Below are 18369 nucleotides of genomic sequence, written 5' to 3' on the forward strand. Positions count from 1 at the left end.
TTCCTTCTTTTGTGTCACCTGCACTGCTCAGCTTTGTGCCATCTGCAGATTTTCTAGGGGTGCCCTGGATCTCACTGTCCACATAATTTATAAAGATACTGAAGAGTACCAGTCCCAAGAGAGAGCCCTGAGGAGAACCACTCATCACTGGCCTTCACCTGGACCCAGAGCCATTGACCACAACTCTGTGGCCAGTTCCTTATCCACTGAATAGTCCATCAATTAAATCCATGTCTCTCCAATTCAGAGATAAGGATGTCACATGGGACTGTGTCAAAGACCTTACAGAAGTCATCTCTTGGTCTTCTCTTGTCAATTTTTGCAGTCACCCCATCACAGAAGGGGACCAGTTTGGTGGCACAATTTGCCCTTACTGAAGCTGTGCTGGCTGTGTCAGACCACCTCCTTGCTTTTCATGTGCCTTAACATTTTTCCATGAGGATCTGTTCCATGATCTTCCCAGGCACTGGGATAAGGCTCAAAAGTCTGTAATTCCTCAGGCCTTCCTTCATCCCCTAATTAAAAAATAGGTGTGATGTTTCCACTTCCCCAGTCAGTGGGGACTTTGTCTGACTGCCATGACTTCTCAAATATCATGCAGCAGGCATGCACCAGACAGCTTTTGTGGCAACAAGGATGAAAAAGAGGTGGGGAAGTGATGGCCAGCACCTCCTAGTCTTCCTTTATAGCATGTTTACATTGGAAAAGGGCTAGTAAATCCCTTTTCACCATCCAGCAGAACAAACAAAAATAATTTAAACAAAAATAGTTTAAAAAATATAAAATAATTTAAACAGAAATTTTTAAATTTCCATCACCTTTAGGTTTTGGCAAGGGTGCAGACGCAACCATTGCAGTGGCAATAGCTAACATAGCATTAGGCTGAGGGAGGAGGAGCACCAGTTAGCAAGCTTGGAGTGAAAGCATGCACTGTCCTCATATTACACAGCGGAAGGAGGTTTGGTTAATTTAAATACATGAAGCCTGGGTTATGTGAATGATGAAACGCTCTCAGTTTGACAAACACCAAATTTGACCTACTTGCCTATTTGAAGAAAAACATCAGGATAAAGAAGGTCCCTTTTCCCTTCAAAACTACTTTTCCTATGAGTCAATAAAACAAACACAGTTGAAACATCTTACTTAGGCATTATTTACACCTGGGTTTCAGTGGCACGGATATGAAACTTGAATGGAAATTTATACTCAGAAATCATGAAGACAGAAGTGATTTTTACACATCCAGTACAACAAAGAAGAACTTTCTACAGCAGATATTATTTAGCATTTAGTTTAGTAACCAGTGTTATAAAAATATAGAGTTCTCTGCTTGAAATTATTCTGATAATGCCAGATAATGCCAATATGTGTATTCAAACTGAAACATGTCACTTAACAGGGCGTGGGGAGAACAGGTTGGTAAGGTTGTTGGCAGCCTTCCAACTATGTTTTGAATAATGATTTGCAAGCCTCTGAATAAGTTTATTATCTCTTACCCACCTCTACTGTTCCCCAGCTTTCCTGATTCCAGCTGTCCTTACAGGCAGGCAGCTTTTAATAAGCACTTGTCTGCACTAGCACACTACCCACCACTGACACTGGATTGTGGTTGATGCAGGACCAAATAAACTATCAGTCTCAGACTAGAAAAAAGACCCCTTGGCTCTAAGGCTGCCTTTGAAGCAGTAGGAAATTTTTTTGCGTTTGGTGGCTCAGGAAGGAAAACCATTCTGCACTCCATGGCAGAGGTGGGGATGCCAGCACAGCTGAGTGTTGCTAGCACAGACAAACATGGAACACAGATTTTTCCCTGTCCTCCTGAAGTCTTCACATGGACCACAGTGACAGCTACTGTTACTGCCAGGACTTGTGTATGATTCTTCGTTCAGTCTCTTAATAGGTCGTTAAGGTATTATCTTGTTTGCGTACCTGTTTGCCCTGGCTTCAGGGTGGTTTAGAGCAAGATTTTAATTACCACCTCCATCACATTAAGATAGTACATGGAAGAAACTGTCCTTGAAGGCCTCCAAAGGACAAAACTTCCCTCTTCTGCGCTGACACCTTTTTACTAGGCTTTTGATCCTCCCTCGACCCAGGACTACTAAATTTGCAGTGCAAAATTTCTCATTAGCTTCAGGTACTGGGAGGAAAAAGCAACAGCTAGGAATGACTGATGCATTAAAAAGATAAGAGCACAAAGCAGTGTTAGAAAAGATTCCTGTCTTTAGCTTCTAAAAATAATATTTCAGAAGTATTTAATTAGGGGTTAATAAGATCAGCATGACTGCAGAATTCAGACCTACCCTTCTGCTTTTTTTCTAGCCAAAGATGTGCATCAATGGGACACCCATTCTGCTCACAAGGGACTCCTCTTGCATGCAGTAATACCTGGGTAGTGTTTACGTAGCTCTACACATCCTTCAAAATTCACCCCTGTTGCCACTGCAGACCAGGGTCTGACCAGGAGTTACAGCATGCCCTGCGCTCCCAAGACAGCAGAAGAAAACAGAAACTAGCATGGGTGAACATTGCCATCCTATTTTCCCCCCTACCTCAGGTTAAATATACTTGTTAATTCAATAATTGATATGCAGAAATCTCCCAAGTGCTCAGTTGCATTAACTATCAAGACAGTATCAAGAAGGATACAGCACTGCTTTCCAACAAGCTGTAAAAATCCTACATTTGTTAAACGGTGCAGCTGCAGTTCTACTGCAGGAAAAAACATAAACTTTCCCAAAGCACCAGAAAGGTTCTGCCAACACATCTCCTGCCTCCAGTAGGTCCTCCAGACCAAAGCTTTTCAAGACATTTATTTTCATGCTGTTTTTGCAACCACAGCTTGAGACTGAGTCAATTTACTGCTGGTCTGCCTTCCTCTGACTGAAAATATTGAAGCCAATGCATCACAGTGAAGACAGGCAGTATGAGAATAGATTTTTTTCTGAGATGGCATGACTGACTTGAGGACTGAGCTATCACACAGATATTTTTCTCCCTGTGCAATGTGTTTTCTTCCAGGATGAATTCAGATGAGGGTGTTAGCCCTCATCCTGCTGTCTGTAAATCATCAGTGATGCAATTTGCTTTTCTACTTAGTCCTGAACAGTTGAACTTAATGAAGATGACTTCTATCCACAGGATTTTTGCAGTCATGCAGGCTAAAAGATCTATTGTCCCCTCAGCAATAAGGCAAGAATTTATTCTGCCTGAGAGAAATGTACCTTATTTGGCTCAGGAATAGCTATTGTCTTCACAATAGCTGCCCTTCAACTGTCTGACCCTGAACAGCCAGTGAGGATCTGTAGACCTTGGGTGTTTCAAAGTGAACATAACAACAGCCTGAGGATCTCATCAGAAAGCAAAAATATCAGTCCCTAATCCCTTGTTTCAGGGTTGTTTGTGTTTGCAGAGATGTACTAGAGATCCATAATCCTCAAGGCTGGACTGGTTTCCTAACAGATCCCATAACCTGAGCAGCTGGACTGGACAACTTCAGAAGATCCCAGATGCCGCTGCAATGCACAGAGCGCTGAATAAAGTCAATAAAGACTACACCCACTGAACTGCCAGAATGCTGGGTCTGCAATTAGCTTTGGGTAGGATTTATAGCCAGCCTGTCTCAAAGTCTGATAAACTGGTTCAGTGTGTCACTACTTTTTAATGTACTGCCACATGTACAGTACTCTGATTCAGTTCCAGGACACCTGAAAAGCAGAAAAGGATCCAAAGAGCAGCTACACAAAATAGTCCACACAGAGGACACTGCTGTTTCCTTCCGTAGATTGAAATCACTTGCCAAGCAAATGAAGGAATTCTAATGAAAAAGCTTTCCAAAATACAAGACATTCAAATCAAAATATCTTCCAGCTCTGAATTGAGAGTCCTACCTCTAAAGAAATTATTACTGTTCAGCAGAAAGAAAATGTAAGGTTATTTTGAAAAGGATTTAGAATATAAACCATTTACAGGAGAAAAAAATACAGGAAAATCAATCACAGGGTCAGTTTCTGACTCCATAAAGATATGACACAATAAATAGTACAGTACACATGGAACACATGGGGTGCTTCTCTCCTTCCCTTCAGACTTTAGATATCCCTGTCACGGAAGAAAAAGCTGGCAGCTCACCCTTTCTGTGTCACATCCCATGTGGTTCTAGGTGCTTCAGGGAAACGGTTGGAGTGATGAGAGCATGTTCAAGATGTGGAAATACCTTTGTCACATAGGCTGACTAACCCAGCCAAGTAACTGATTGAAAGCTGTGAAGACAGGAAAATTAGATTTTAACTGCTCTTGACTACTAGATTTGAAACTCAGATCTCTCTAAAGTACCTAACTTAATGCTGCTGCCTGACACTGAACTCCAAGCTATCTTTACATACTCTTTCAACTAGAGTCACTTTTTTTGCGCAAACACCCTCACAATATACACCTAATGGCATGCTTTTGAATACTCCATAAATGGATGAAAATTGCTGTTAGAGGAGAATTCTCCTCACAGGGACCCAAAACCCAAAGAAGCACTTTTCTGCACGTAAGCAAGAAGTATATAAAGCCCTATCTTCTTTAGCTTGAGGTGCAGAGCTCCAGTTCAGCTGAGGCAGGCAGCCCAGAGCCACCTGCCAGCCACCACAGCCACTGGTAAATATTGCATTTCTCCTCTCCAGCTTCTCATTGTGATTTCAGTTTGAACCCCTCTATAGCTCTGTCCCTTACTGTCAGCTGGACAAAAGCTAAAATGCTACCACAAGAAAATTTTACTTTAGTCATTACATGACTAAAGGCAGAAGGCAGGGACAGAACTTGGTGTCACCTGCAGGCTGCAGGTGGAGAGCATGCAGAACTTGAAATGTTCTTAAAATTATTTTTATATATTTCTCATTTTGATATCATATGGACTTTAGGGCTTGTTTTCAGTAGTATCAATTTCTCTAAATGCTTTTTCTAGAGAATAGCTTTTAAAGCTGCTCCTTATGAACCACAACCTGTCAGTTTCTGCAAACCACGTGGAGTGTAGGAATAGATGGTAAAACAAAGCAAAGAAGTGAGGAAAAGGAGAGAGGGTGAGTGCCTTGATTAAAAAGTAGAACATGTCAAGATCCTTGTTTCAATTAAATAAAGAGATCTCAGAGGGTGTTGGGTGCTGTTAGCTTCCCTCTGAAGCCTATATTATTTTCTATCAGCTTACTGATTCTATTCTGCTTAGAGAAAAAAAAATCTTTAAAATGGTTTTACAAAACAGATGGCAAATATTGGTATCATTTAGGCCATTAGATATGATTGTTTCTTTATAGCATCTAAAAATTCTTTGAAGTTAATACAACAAGAGAATCATATGCATTTCAAAAACAACCAAACATACACCTATGAAAGTAAAACAGTTTGAATTGGGGTTTGAGTGAATAACTGGGGTAGGAGTGTGTGTGTTTTGACTACTGCAAAAGTAAACTTACAGGGAATAATTTGGGGGAGGGATGGGGAAGAGGTGGAGTTGGAAGAAGCCTGAGACCATTTCTGGAATAGTACATCATTTTGAGACAGTAAGTGTCCTTGCTGTGGTTTGAACTGAGATTTCAGAGTCCTGAAAGAAGGTTATACAATCTCCTTCTGCACCAGTGCCTCTGGTACAAAGTGCAGCTAGTTGTTAATCTTCTCTCAGGGGTATTTTGGAGTTCTCAGATGCTACTGTGACATTTGTGACAGGTGCCATGGAGGCCCAGAATATCTCAGAGGGTATTGTAGTGAGCCTAAACAGATGTTGTGGATGTATGGATTACACTAGGACTGTCTTATTGGAACTAAAAGTGCTACATGCATCTTTCTGTTCTAGGTACTATGTGCAAGTTGTATGTGTGAAGGGGAGTCACAGGAGAATAATGAGTACAGATCATTAAAAGAGATAACAGGTTTTTGAAGTGACATTCCCCCAGGGAAAAGTGATATATAATGATCTGCCCTGTTTGAGAGGTCTGATGGAGGTTGCCAGCTAAGTGGAAAAACAACATGCTTGCCAAAAGGGGTCACGTGCTCTTTTGGGTTCAAGAGCTGATGCATCATACCTGCAGGGACCCCGTGTACTGAGAGGTGAGTGTGCAAGTGTAAAGTATTCTTGTTGCATCCCGATTTTCTAATAGGTCTTTGTTCAGTGAAAGCCAGATGCTTAGCAGTTAACTCAGAGAATGTTAATGCTTCCAGGCTTTATTGCAAAAGGTTTATTGATGGGGGGAAATGGGAACGGGAAGACTGGAGTGCTGGAACCTCTAAGCAGCAATACCCTGACCCCAAGCAAATATAGTTTACCATGCAGAAGAGTCCTTTTGCTGGCATGATTTATGTCATCTGAGAAAGCAGTTTAATTATCCCAGCAGAACACATCCAAGCTGCTGGATAACATCAATAAGTTACAAAGAGGCTGTAATCGAAAACCCTGGTCTGAAGGTTCAAAAAATGCAAAAGGAAAATGTGGAGAGCAAGAGCGGGAAGGTTGTAGAAGCTGAAGCAGTGATCACCACTGTGGAAAATCTGTGGCAGTCACACACCCGGTACTGCTCCCCTTTTCTTCGTGTACACCAAGTGTCTGGGATGATGGTGCTTGGCACTGTCATTGTCTGTGTATAAACAACAACTCTGTTTGTAATAAACATGCATATTTCACACACTACTGTGACAACTCTGCTGTCTACCAAGCCATATGCTCTTGCAGAGGGTGTCTGAATTAAGTACAGACTGCTTAACTGTGGGATAAGGGACAGATGTAGCATCCTATTACAGGGACATTCCAGGCATGAGGAGTTTCTGGCCGGAAACACCTGATGATTTTGTTCGGTGTGTAAAATAGACAGAACAAAGATGAATTTTCTTTTAAAGCCCTGCCATAATTACTCCCAGGCAAGGAGAAGCAGAGAATCATCCAGAAAACTCCTCATTCACCTGCTCTAAAGGTTCTTTCAGAGCTTTTAGAAGAGGGAGTGGAGGAGAGGGAGAGGGAGAAAGATGTTCACAAAGAACTGGCTGTGAAGGCAGCCTTTGGAAAGTCACCAGAATGAATCTTGAACAAGCAATATTTCCAATAGCACCATTATTTGCCACACTTATTTTTAAATATTGTGGCTGCTTAAAAAAAAAAAAAAAAAAAAAAAAAAAAACCAAAAAAAAAAAAAAAAACCACCAAACAAAAAACAACAACAAAACCCAACACACTACACCTGATTCTTTGGTTTTCATACGTATCAGCAGCTCAACAGTGCAAGAGAGAGAGGTTGCATTCCCTCCTTTTTTTTCCTACGAAATGCGCACTCAAGTTTTCCTCAAAATACTTACCAACTCTGAATCAGTGCCTGGGGAGACGGTTCCCTCTCCAGCGTTGCTCGCAGCCTGTGGCCAGCGGCAGCAGCCCCCCGGGCAGGGCGCATCCCATCCCCGCGCTGGAGCGGGGCTGCAAACCCGACAGATGCAAGCCCAGCTGTGCTGGGCTCAGGGACATTTCTCATGAAAATTATTTTTTAACTTTTTCACCTCGTAGCATCGGAAGTGTGCGGCAAATATTCGTCGAACCTCCAGAGTAGATTAGCTGTACAGACGAGTCACTCCTGCCCCCACATTCCCCTAAAAAACCCGACAAGCGCTTGCGAAGGGAGCCGTCTCTCCCCTCGGGCCCTGCCCGCCCCGCGGATCTCGGAGGTGCCGTCCCTACCTTGTCCCGCTTCAGCAGCTCCAGGATGTAGCCAAACCTGGTGCTGTCCGTGGCTGCCTCCATGGCCCCGCGCTCCAGGCGGGATGCCCTGCGCTCCCTGCGCAGCCCGGTCCCGGTGCTCTCCAGGGGAAGGAGGGCCGTCGCGACGCCACCGATTCTCTGCCCGCCCACCCGCTCGCGGGACACAGGATGCTCCTGAGCACCTCGCATCCCGGAGCGTCGCGGCAGGACTGCCAGGCATCTGGAGGTGCCCAGGAGCACCGCCTCTGCTCAGATGCTGCGGCCGCGAGAGCTGTGTTAAAGCTGGCAAAGTTACAGCTTCTGGCGGTCTCATCAAATCTGAGTGATGCTGTATCAGTCACTGAGCCTGTGGCATTGGGCTGGTGCTGGTGCATGTCCCCCAGGGCAACACACAAGGTGGACATGCCTCCTTTCAAAGCACAGCTTGTAGTGGATGTATGCTGGGGAACGGCATGATGCATTTGTACCCAGATCCCATCTGGTTTTCTTAAATTCTAAGCTTTTGTTTAAATGACAAATGGTGTCTAAACAGAGAACACCTACTAACGTGCATAATTGCATGTATGATCTGCCTCGTGTGTTTCTACTTGACTGGTGGTATTTTTGTGGGGTAACTCAAATAGGAGGAAATCTTCCTTTCATCTCTTTTTCTTTATTCCAGGCCTGATGCAACTTCTAGGGATGAGATGGATACAACATGCCTGTATACAACTGTGGCAGGAAAACTGGTCACAGCAACTCAAGTACTGTCCTCTGCTTGATGAAGACACCCCTTAGTCCCACTGAAATGTTCGCACCAGGCAGGAGGATCAGCTATCAGGTGGGGCACTGCACAGCCACCCAGACACAGCAGGCAAGGAGGTTCCACAGGACAGCTGGGGAATGGTGCTTGACATGTGGCAGACATATTTCTGCTTCATACCTGTCCCCACTCCAGGCCTTATAAATACCACGTTTCTGGTAGAGGTACTGCAGTTCACTTCAGCCAGCACTGCCTCCTTTCTTCATGTTCTAGAGTCAAACTTCCTCAAATGCAAAGGTCCCAGCTTCCTGCAAGACCTGGGGGAGAGGGACAGGTGAATGGCCAGCCCACTCTGTCTCACCAGTTCTGTTCCAAGCTGAGAGGCGGAAGGTGACAAGCCTTTCTTACGCTGCAGCTATCAGGTAGCACATCACCCCTGTGTGGTGAAAACACACCAAAGAGTATTTTATAACAGTATAATGTATCCCCTCAGAGACTGCATTTCCTAAAATATTGATATAGTAGTAATGCAATCTCAAATTCTCTCTACAGGTTACTCACTGAAATAGTATATCCTTCCTTTCTCAGGAAAAGGGATTCATGAATAGCTCGAGACTTTTCTGTTACTAGATATTGCACAATTACGTATATCAAATGACTCATTAATCAAATAGCTCACTATTATAATGTAGACAGACTTTTAGTGCTCCACATCTTGCTTTTGTTCAAACAACCCAGGAACAAACAATGAGCAGTGGGGACAGTCAGATGTCATCACTCACACAGCTGAGAAATCCTCCATATATAACTTAACTCAGTGTGAGATATTTTGCTTCCTAGTCTGATTTCAGCTTACCGAATGGCACTCATGTGGGAAATTTTCACCACTGTAATGTCTTTATGATAGTTCTGGTTGCTGGCAGAGAAAAGGGCTGGCTGAGGTGGGGACAAGGGACTGCCTGAAGGAAAACCTTGCTTCTCCCAAGTTGCTGAAATCCAGTAGTCGCCTGCAGGAAACCATGCTGGCCGTGGCCTCAGCAACAGTGGCACTCCTGCTCAAGGAAGGTTGTACCATGATATCACTGTGAATCTCCAAATGATAACCAGCACTAAAGCAAACATACCTTTGACCCTAAGGTTCCATAATGACAGGCTGTGTGAAAAGCCAGGGAATTTACAACCCTTTGTGTTCCATAGCACAAGTAAACACTCCCCTGGAACCCTTTCAGTGGAAGGCACACCTGCACCTGAATCTCACCACAACTTTGTGATGTTTTGGTTAAGCAATCCCCTACAGCCATCAGCCAAAGTATGTAAGACAAGAGTCTCCTGTGGTGCATGCACCATAGATCTGCTCCAAATCAGACTTTTATCTTGTGTTCTTTAGCCACAAACCGTATTTTAAATTACATGCTCTGAATTTCTGGCTGCTGTCTCACGAATTTTTTTCTTCAACAGTTGGATATGTGTTGTGGGTTTGTTTTTGTTTTTGTGGTTTGTTTTTTTTTTTTTTTTTTTTTTTTTTTTTTTTTTTTTTTATTTCTGCCCAAACCTTGTAGGTTATGGCCAGCCTGGGCTGCATACTGCATACCAAGGACTTGGTACTAAAAAGGATGATTCCTTGTTCCTCTTCCTTCACCTCCTCATGTCCCACTTCCATAAATTGATAAATGTAAACATAAATGTAAATGTAAATAGATGTAAATGTAGCTCAAGTCATGAAATCAGCCAGGGCAAGAAGGGTACAGGAGAAGATGGAAGAAGCTGATGGTTCTTTCATGATCTCTTTCTGGAGAGGTTTTGTTTCAGGATTAGCTCTGTTAGCACTCCAGGTTCAGATGGCTGCCAGTGATATTTAAGTATGAGGAAGCCACAAACCACTTTTGCATTAATTTCACAGCTTCCCAAGCAGCTCTAGCCAGAATGGTCCTGGCTCCTGCATGACTGTGCTCTCTGCCATCACCCCTGCAGGGAAGAGTTTTTCTGCAGGACCAGCAAGCCTGAGCAGAGCCTTGTGGACAGTTCACCACCATTTACATAAGCTCTCTCCATATATCCAGACTAGCTAGGAATTTGGGAATGCTCTCTGCAGAAGATAACGATTCCTATAGCCATTCCGAGGGCTCTTGTTTACTTCCCCTTGCATAGTAGACAGTTTGTGCTAGCCTTTGTCTTGAGTGGCAGGAGGCTGACAGGGGAATGTGCACTTGGAAAACCACAGACAGATGAAGAAGCTTCATGTTCCAGCTGGTGGCCCAGGGACTTTCATCCCTCTTGGTAACTGATGGCTGTGTTTTACACAACCTTTACTGAGGTGGGCTGTATGTTGAAAATAGCTGGGAGCTCCTCACCTGTTCCACATAAATCCAAGATACGAAATTGCTCTTCATACTTTTCCTTCTTTTGTTTCGCTTTTTAAGTAAGTTTCTTTCTGAGAAACCAGGGTGTCTGAAAATCTTTTCAAACCTTCTGTTGTCATGAAATTATCTAAGAATATGTCATATTATGTTAAAGTGAAACATATAGGATGATATTTGTTTTCTGCTACCTAAACTTGAAGCAGGTCTCCAAAAAAATAAGGATACCAGTCATATTACCAAATTATATAAACTAAGTGGTATAATTTTATACCAGTGGAAAAACTGATCCCGTATTTCAATCTTGAAAGGTCATGCAACACAGGGCTCTGTTGTGGCATGTCAGAACACAGATTAAAACATAAAGGAAATTTGTGTTCCCTGAACTGTGAATTATGTTGATTCTCCCAGGATGACAATGGCAGCTCTAGATTTTCTCTTTGATTTCCTTCTCTGTCTTAGTTGACTTCCAAACTAAATCTGAGCAATGAAGCCTACTCAGATGCTTTTGTCTTCCTGTTCCCCAAGGACTGTGAGGTATTTTTCCATTGCACAGGGAATCCGGTCAAGAACACACCTTCAGCAGCTGTCTAGCACCATGGTGGGGTGGGTCTTCTCCCACTGTGCTCCTGTAAATACACTTTGACTTGTTGGCCATCATCACCTGAGGAAATCTACTTAAAGAGTGTTTGAAACCAGTTGCAGGTGGTGACATGGTTAGGGGCTAGCACAAATAATTCAGTATAGAGGAGATAAAGAACACTTTCATTTTGTAGTATGCAGGGGGCAAACGGATCTGTGTAGATGCACTTTCATCTCAGAAAACTCCTATGTCACTGAACAATGGAGATGCAAGAAAGGTGATGTTAAAGATAGTAGAAAACTGTGCTAGTATTCAGCATGAAATGCTTCACCGTTCAATTGTACATGTGAGCAAACATTTGAAATCTTGGAAAAAGTACCTCTGAAAATGCAAGTGTGCACAGCTGTGCTAAACACTGTGACCTGCTTTCATTCTTGGAACAGCCTTCAGAGGCTGGCATCCAGCATGAGTAATATGAAAGAAAACCCATGTGGATGGTTTATGAATTTTGTATAAACTCCTTCCTTCTGTGGGCAGTGATGTAGATGTGAACTGTCACTGGCAGAAAAAAAATTGCCATGAAACAGATGAGACCTTCTGATGGCTGGAAAGGCATTGCAAGCAGGACAAATGAGACCAAATTATTTCAAAGAGCACAGTATTTGCACGCAGACCTATACCTCTCCCTGCAATAAACCCCATCACTATAGTTTTCTAGGTACCACAAGGGCATTATTTTGCCCCCATTTTTTCCCCCACTTTTGCTGCTCTGGAGTAAACAGAGGAGCAAAAGTTTCTGAAGTCTCTTGACAATTAGTCAGAATACTGTCTGCTTCTGCATCTCTTCCTCATTTTAACTGAAGACCTTTTAAAAATGGCTAACTCCTGCACCTTCACTGACAACCATCTTAATAAACTCCACTCAGGATTCAGATTTAGCCTGGGATCCCCAGATCTCTCACATGATGCAGCTGCCAAATCACATCTTTCTGCTGGAGAGTTGGATTTTTACCATTTGAATGTCTCTAAACTTCCTTAGTGATCTAATTCTTAACCCCCATCACCAGAGACTGAAACAGGATTTTATTTATTTTTATATACTTTAGTCTAATAGAAAATAGCAAAAAACATGAAGGTCACTAAACACGTAGGGCTTAATATGGCCAATAAACAACAGGAGATACTGAAGCAGTTCTGCTGCTGCTCTGTGGCTAACACAACATACTTGGTTGCCAATGTCCAGAAGAAAGATTCTCGCTCTTTGCTTGTACTCCTCATTTCCCTTACTTCGGGCTGTAAGTCCTTGGGCACAGGCAAATGTAATAAAACAAAAAAAGTGAATTCCAAATCCACAATACATTGGAGGCAGATATTTTGTTCTGCTGTGCTCAGACCTCTTTGACACTGGAGATACCTATCTCTAGGCTTTTGTCTTGCTCCCTTTAAAGACATTTGTTCAAGTTCCATTAATATATTCATTCAGTATTTTTGATACACAAGCACACAAAATAAAGTACAGAGAGAAAACTGAATCTGCACTGTTTGAAAAATTATCTTTATGTATAATTTCCTCCTAACCTGTCCCATGTGACACTAGCTGAGTATCACATGCCCCTGGGAAGAAGCTCATTTAAAAAATATGGGTTAAGTATGTAGGCCATTATTAATATTTAATGTATTGAGTATATTATTAGATATTTATGAGGAATAAGCTAAAGTACATAATTATGCATACCATGAATATATCATGTAATTGCCATTTTTTGTTGCAACTACAGTTAATCAAGTTTGACAATACAAGGAGAATTTGGGGTATCTAGAGTTTTAACAAATATTAATTGAGCAAAACAGACCAACCTTGAGTCTATTAATTTACTGATTCTATTCAGTTACTTAAAACAATGTGTCTAATGAAGAAATCAGAGACATGCAAATCAGAGAAAGATAAGGGAAAGATGAGCACTGCTGAGATCTCCATGCAAATGTTGTCATGTATGTTTTAGTAATTTTGTGTGTTTTGCAAAAGGGGCAGGTCTGCAACTGTGAAGGCTCTGAAGAATGAAGTGTAGACATGAAAGCTTTTTAGGCTCAGCTGGCCTTCAGAGACTATTACACCCTTCTACAAAGCCTGTCCAGTTCATGCCTTCAAGGCTTAAGTGTGTGAGTTAGGCTCCTGCACTTTTCTTTCAGCTTAACTATACCAGGATTGGTCTGAGTTAACTTTCCTTTACCAAAATGGCATGCTGTACTCCTACAATGAAATTCATTCCCTGCATTTACCCATGGGTTAATAAAGTCTTTAATCCCCTCTAAAGGTGGATCAAGCTCCCTGGAGATTGACTCTGCAGAGAGCAAGGGGGATGCAGACCCTGCTGTGCCCAAGGGCTGACCCTCCCAGTGTCACATAGCACCAGAACAATCCTGCCCCTTTACCTGTGTGCCTGCCAGGCATCTGAGGCTCTCCAGAACCCCACACCAATAACTCCATTTAACACCAGTATCCAACTGGGATCAGCATTTAGGCATCTGTCATGCTGCTGGAGTACCTGCCTGCAGAAGCACTGCACTGCTGAGGGTTCCTGTGCCTCCTTCCTCCTCTGAAGGCTGACAAAGGCACTGGTGACCTGTCAAAGAACAAGTGGCTCCAACAAAGTTGGTTTATGTATATAAAAGGATGTGCATCACAGAGCAAAAGGTCAGAAATGTCACTTGGGGGAGTTTGTCTGAAATCACTGCAAAGAAAGTTGATCTTTCTAGTGTTAATAAAAAGCCAGGGGTGGAGTACAAGTGATACTCCTCCTCCCTGGTCCTGTTGTATGGAGTGTAAAGACGATGTAGGGCATAAATCTGTCCTGGATCTAAAACTGGTGCTAAGGCTGGCCAGTAGCATTTGGGGTCCAAATCCTCAAATCATGGCTCTGCCTGGTTCCCTGTGTGTGCTGCTGTGGAGGGCAAACAATGCACCAGGAGGTGCAGAGCCAGGCATATGGGTGCAGAAGCAGAGAGCCGTGGCTCCAGGTGCTTGTCCCACAGATACCACTGAGCAAAGTGAGCTGTTGCCAACCTTGTTGTGTGACCCTGATCACCTTCATCACATGGGTCATGGGCAGAAGCACAGTCCTTACAATGTGAGTCCCTGCCATGGGCCCACAAGTACTTACACGCTATTCTGGAGTTTCTAGAAAGTGAAATCTCTCTGGATTACCATGCAAATTTCTTTTCATTCCTTTGACTTCTACAGACCGCTTGACAACTACAGCAGTTCTCATCAGCATACTAGAAAAGGTCTCCCTGATGCAGCAGCCTAACTGAGCGGAACAGACTTCCCTCCCATTCAGTTACAACACACTAAATCCACAGAGGCACACTCACTTTGCCCTGCTGTGGACAGGAAAGTCAAATGCATGTTAGTGTGCCAAGGGTGACTCCTCTCAGTGCTCTCCCCAAATAACTTCTCAGGCAAGGATTTCAAAGAGGTTAAAGATAGACAAGCTTTTACTAGTTTGGAATATTGAAGTATTTATTACATTTTTACTGTATTTATGTTGAACTGAGGTGTGTAAAATGTTGGCAAAATGGACATTTTAGCCTGGTTTAATTTTTTTTACCATTTTTTAAAGCAAATGAGAATAATCTGTTCCTGACTGACAGCAGTAGATGAGCAGTAGTGTTTAGGCTAGAGCTGTCTGAATCCATAATAGGCACATTTGAATCTTCATTTGCCAGTGTTTCCAGAGCACAGAACTTCACTGAAGTAACTGAGATCAGGGCACTTACCTATTAAAAAAAAAAAAAAAGTCTTTCTTTATATCCCTGTTGACTACAAATCCAGCTAGTATCAAAAAGCACCAGAAAGCTCAGTTTGTTCTGACAGGAGAAGTGGCCTGTGGGTAGCTAGAGGAGGCTGGGCAGTCAGTAAGGGGATGGGAAGAGGGTCCAGTCCGGACTGGCTATTATATCAACAGCTGCTGCAGAATTTAATTTCCTTTTATAGAAGGGAAACTGTGGGAACTGTTGCTCTCCACAGTCAGTGGAGCCTTTGGCTTAAAAAACTGCCCTCCCTGGGGAACAGACGCTACATAACATCTCAAATGCCTGCGTGTTTGCTCAGGTTTCTGCCGCAGCCAGAAACAGCGCACTTGTGTTTGCTTTATCCAGGGACCTGCCTGTGAAGCCTGCCTTTTCCGTGGCTTCTGAACCATGACTTGGGAGTCACAGGAGATGAGGAAGCCTCCAGCAGTCCCGAGAGGCTCCTGGCAGAGGGTAAGGGCAGTGTAGTGTTCGGCCCATCCAGGGGCAGGAGGAGGAATGTGCCGGGAGCACATCTGCAGCTGTGCACGGGGCTCCGGAGGCAGAGAGCAGCCTCGGACGCCCGGCCCGGTCCTGTGCTGGTGGCCACGAAGCTCAGGAACCATCACGGGGCTGGGGAACAGCTTTCACACCAATAGCTGCTGCTCCCAACTCGTGCTCAGAGCTGCCAACGCCCCTCAGCAGGGAGGAGTGCGTGTCCTGGGCAGAGGAAACTTGTGCCTCTGCTGTTCACTTGTTCCTATGTGTAATAAAAACTAGAATAAACGAGGGCTAGCAGAAGGGAAGGAGACAGGACTTGTCTTACGGCCAGGGAAGCTCACCTTGTTAATGCAGTTAACAGCTTGTCTTTACATGCCCACCATCACAGTCCTCATTAGTACCAGCAGCTCCTAATTCTGTAGAATGAAGTTGTTTGAGGCTGCAGGTTTTTCACACTAAAAACAGATGTCAAGGCATGGAGCCATCAGAAAAAAAATTGTGGTAGTAGCAGTTTGCATGGTGTGTACAGGAAGCTATCTATAGCAGCTGGGAAGTCACAGAGGGCATGTTATCACCGCCCTGCAGGACTCACTCAGGCCACATACAGAGAGTTATATATAGAGCTGTATACAAAAATACAGAAGGGCCCTGTGCTGGAAAGCCTCATCGGGGCTTCTCTTGAGCAGACTGCTGTCCTTGGCCTCACCAGGGAACTGCATATTTCAGAGGATATTTTGGAAGGATGCTGGAAAGTGAGTATCTTCTGAGGACAGCTGATCTGTAAAGTACTGGCTTATAGACCAGAATGCATGTATGCCCAATCTAGCTAAGATTTCTGATTTCCTCTGAAGTATTTTTGTGCTATTTATAAAAACCTTCTCCCCACCTGCCTTCCTATTTATGTATCTCACAGATTGGCTCTACAATAAACTGTCCCATCAGAGCAAAACTCTTCTTTTAAGAGTTTAAGAATTCACAGGTTGAGGGTTCAGGGGAAGTGGGAGTGGTTAAAAAAAAAAAAAAAAAAAAAAAAAAAGAAAAAAAAAAAAAGAAAAAAAGTGAAGTGGAATCTAAAGAAATGTAAGAAATAACTCCCCCAAAGTGCCCCAAGACAGGATAAACTGTCCCTACATCATGCCCAACAGTTCTAAGTCTAACCTGCTGTGAAAGAGCATCCCTGACAAATGCTCCCTGGACAACAGGTTTACACAGGTGATACCTTTCCTCATGATAGGGTCTGAATTCAAAGGAGGTTTTGATGATAAAATGAGCAGAATGGATGTTGGGACAAAGATGAAAATGCAATTTGGTCAAGTGAGCTTATTTATTTAGTAAGGCTTGGCTGTAATTAAAGAAGGATGTTAAACAAAGACTTCTGGACAGCAAAACAGCAAATAAATACAGCTCTGTGCTTAGGGAAACTTTTAAATTAAACAAAGGCAGTATGCAATTTCAACAGCAGTCCTGCATATTTAACTTTCTAGGCAGCATAAGAACCTGTCCCACAAGCAGTCATGAAGGGAGATAAACACAAAAAAACTTGCCTTGACTCGTGTTATTTTTTGTTCAATTTTTTCTTTTGCAGATTTCACATAAAAGGATAAGGGGAGATCCTTCCTCTCAGTGTGAGGCAGAGCCTTTGTGTCATGTCTGGAGCAAAGGGAACACAGGGAGAGTTCTGGATGGAAGCCCAGGCTGGATATTGCAGAAATAGCCCCATGAAAGCCTCCGTGCTCTCCCAGACTGAGCATCCAAAGCGTTGCTTCATTGGTGCACAAATGTGGTGGGTAGACCTGGGTTGGGCACCAGACGCCTACCAAACCACTCTATCACCCTCCTTCCCAGCTGGACAGGAGAGAGAAAATAAGATTGAAAAGGACTCAGAGGTTCAGATAAGGCAGTTTACTAAAGCAGACATTTGCACATACACAAGCAAAGAGAAAAAATAGGCTTATTCTCTACTTCCCATTGGTGAGCAATGTTCAGCCACTTCCTGGGAACAAGGCTTCAGCACCTGGAGTGGTTGCTCCAGAAGGCAAACATTGTAAATAAAAAATGCCCCCTGTCCTCTTCCTTTTTTCAGCTTTTATATCTGAGCTGATGTTATATGTGAAGAATTGGGTTGGTTTGGGGCAGCTGGCCTGGTTGTATCTCCCCCCAGAAACTTGCCCAGCCCCAGCCCAGTGATGGGGCAGGCAAGAATGCTGGGGACACAGTGCTGATGCTGTGCCAGCACTGCCCAGTAGCCACCAAAGCACCACTGTGTTATCAGCACCTTTCCAGCTACCAGTGCAAAGCACAGCACTGTGAAGGCTGCTAAGGGAAAATGAACTCAGCCAGACTCAACACAACAGAGTAGCTCTTGGTCCTCCTACTAGGGCTTAGTTTTCATCACTCTTAGGAGTTAACATGGAAGCCACTTTCACAAGCAGGTTAAAATTGTCAAAACACAGCTGCTACATCCATCTCTCCCTCCTTGAATTTGTGAATTTAATATAAACAAAGTATGTGGCAAATTGAAAGCTCTTTTCTGAACATTTTTAATTCTCGAAGTGAGAGCGTGCAGATTGCTATCACACAGATTTTCTCTTCCTCAATGAACTTTCTCTTTTTACTGCAAGTCAGGACCATACTCTTTCTCAGAATCCTACTCATCCTCCAGTGATAGCAGCTGTTCAGT

This window comes from Zosterops lateralis (genome assembly GCF_965231275.1).
Source record: "Zosterops lateralis genome assembly, chromosome: Z".
Taxonomy (NCBI): Eukaryota; Metazoa; Chordata; class Aves; order Passeriformes; family Zosteropidae; genus Zosterops; species Zosterops lateralis.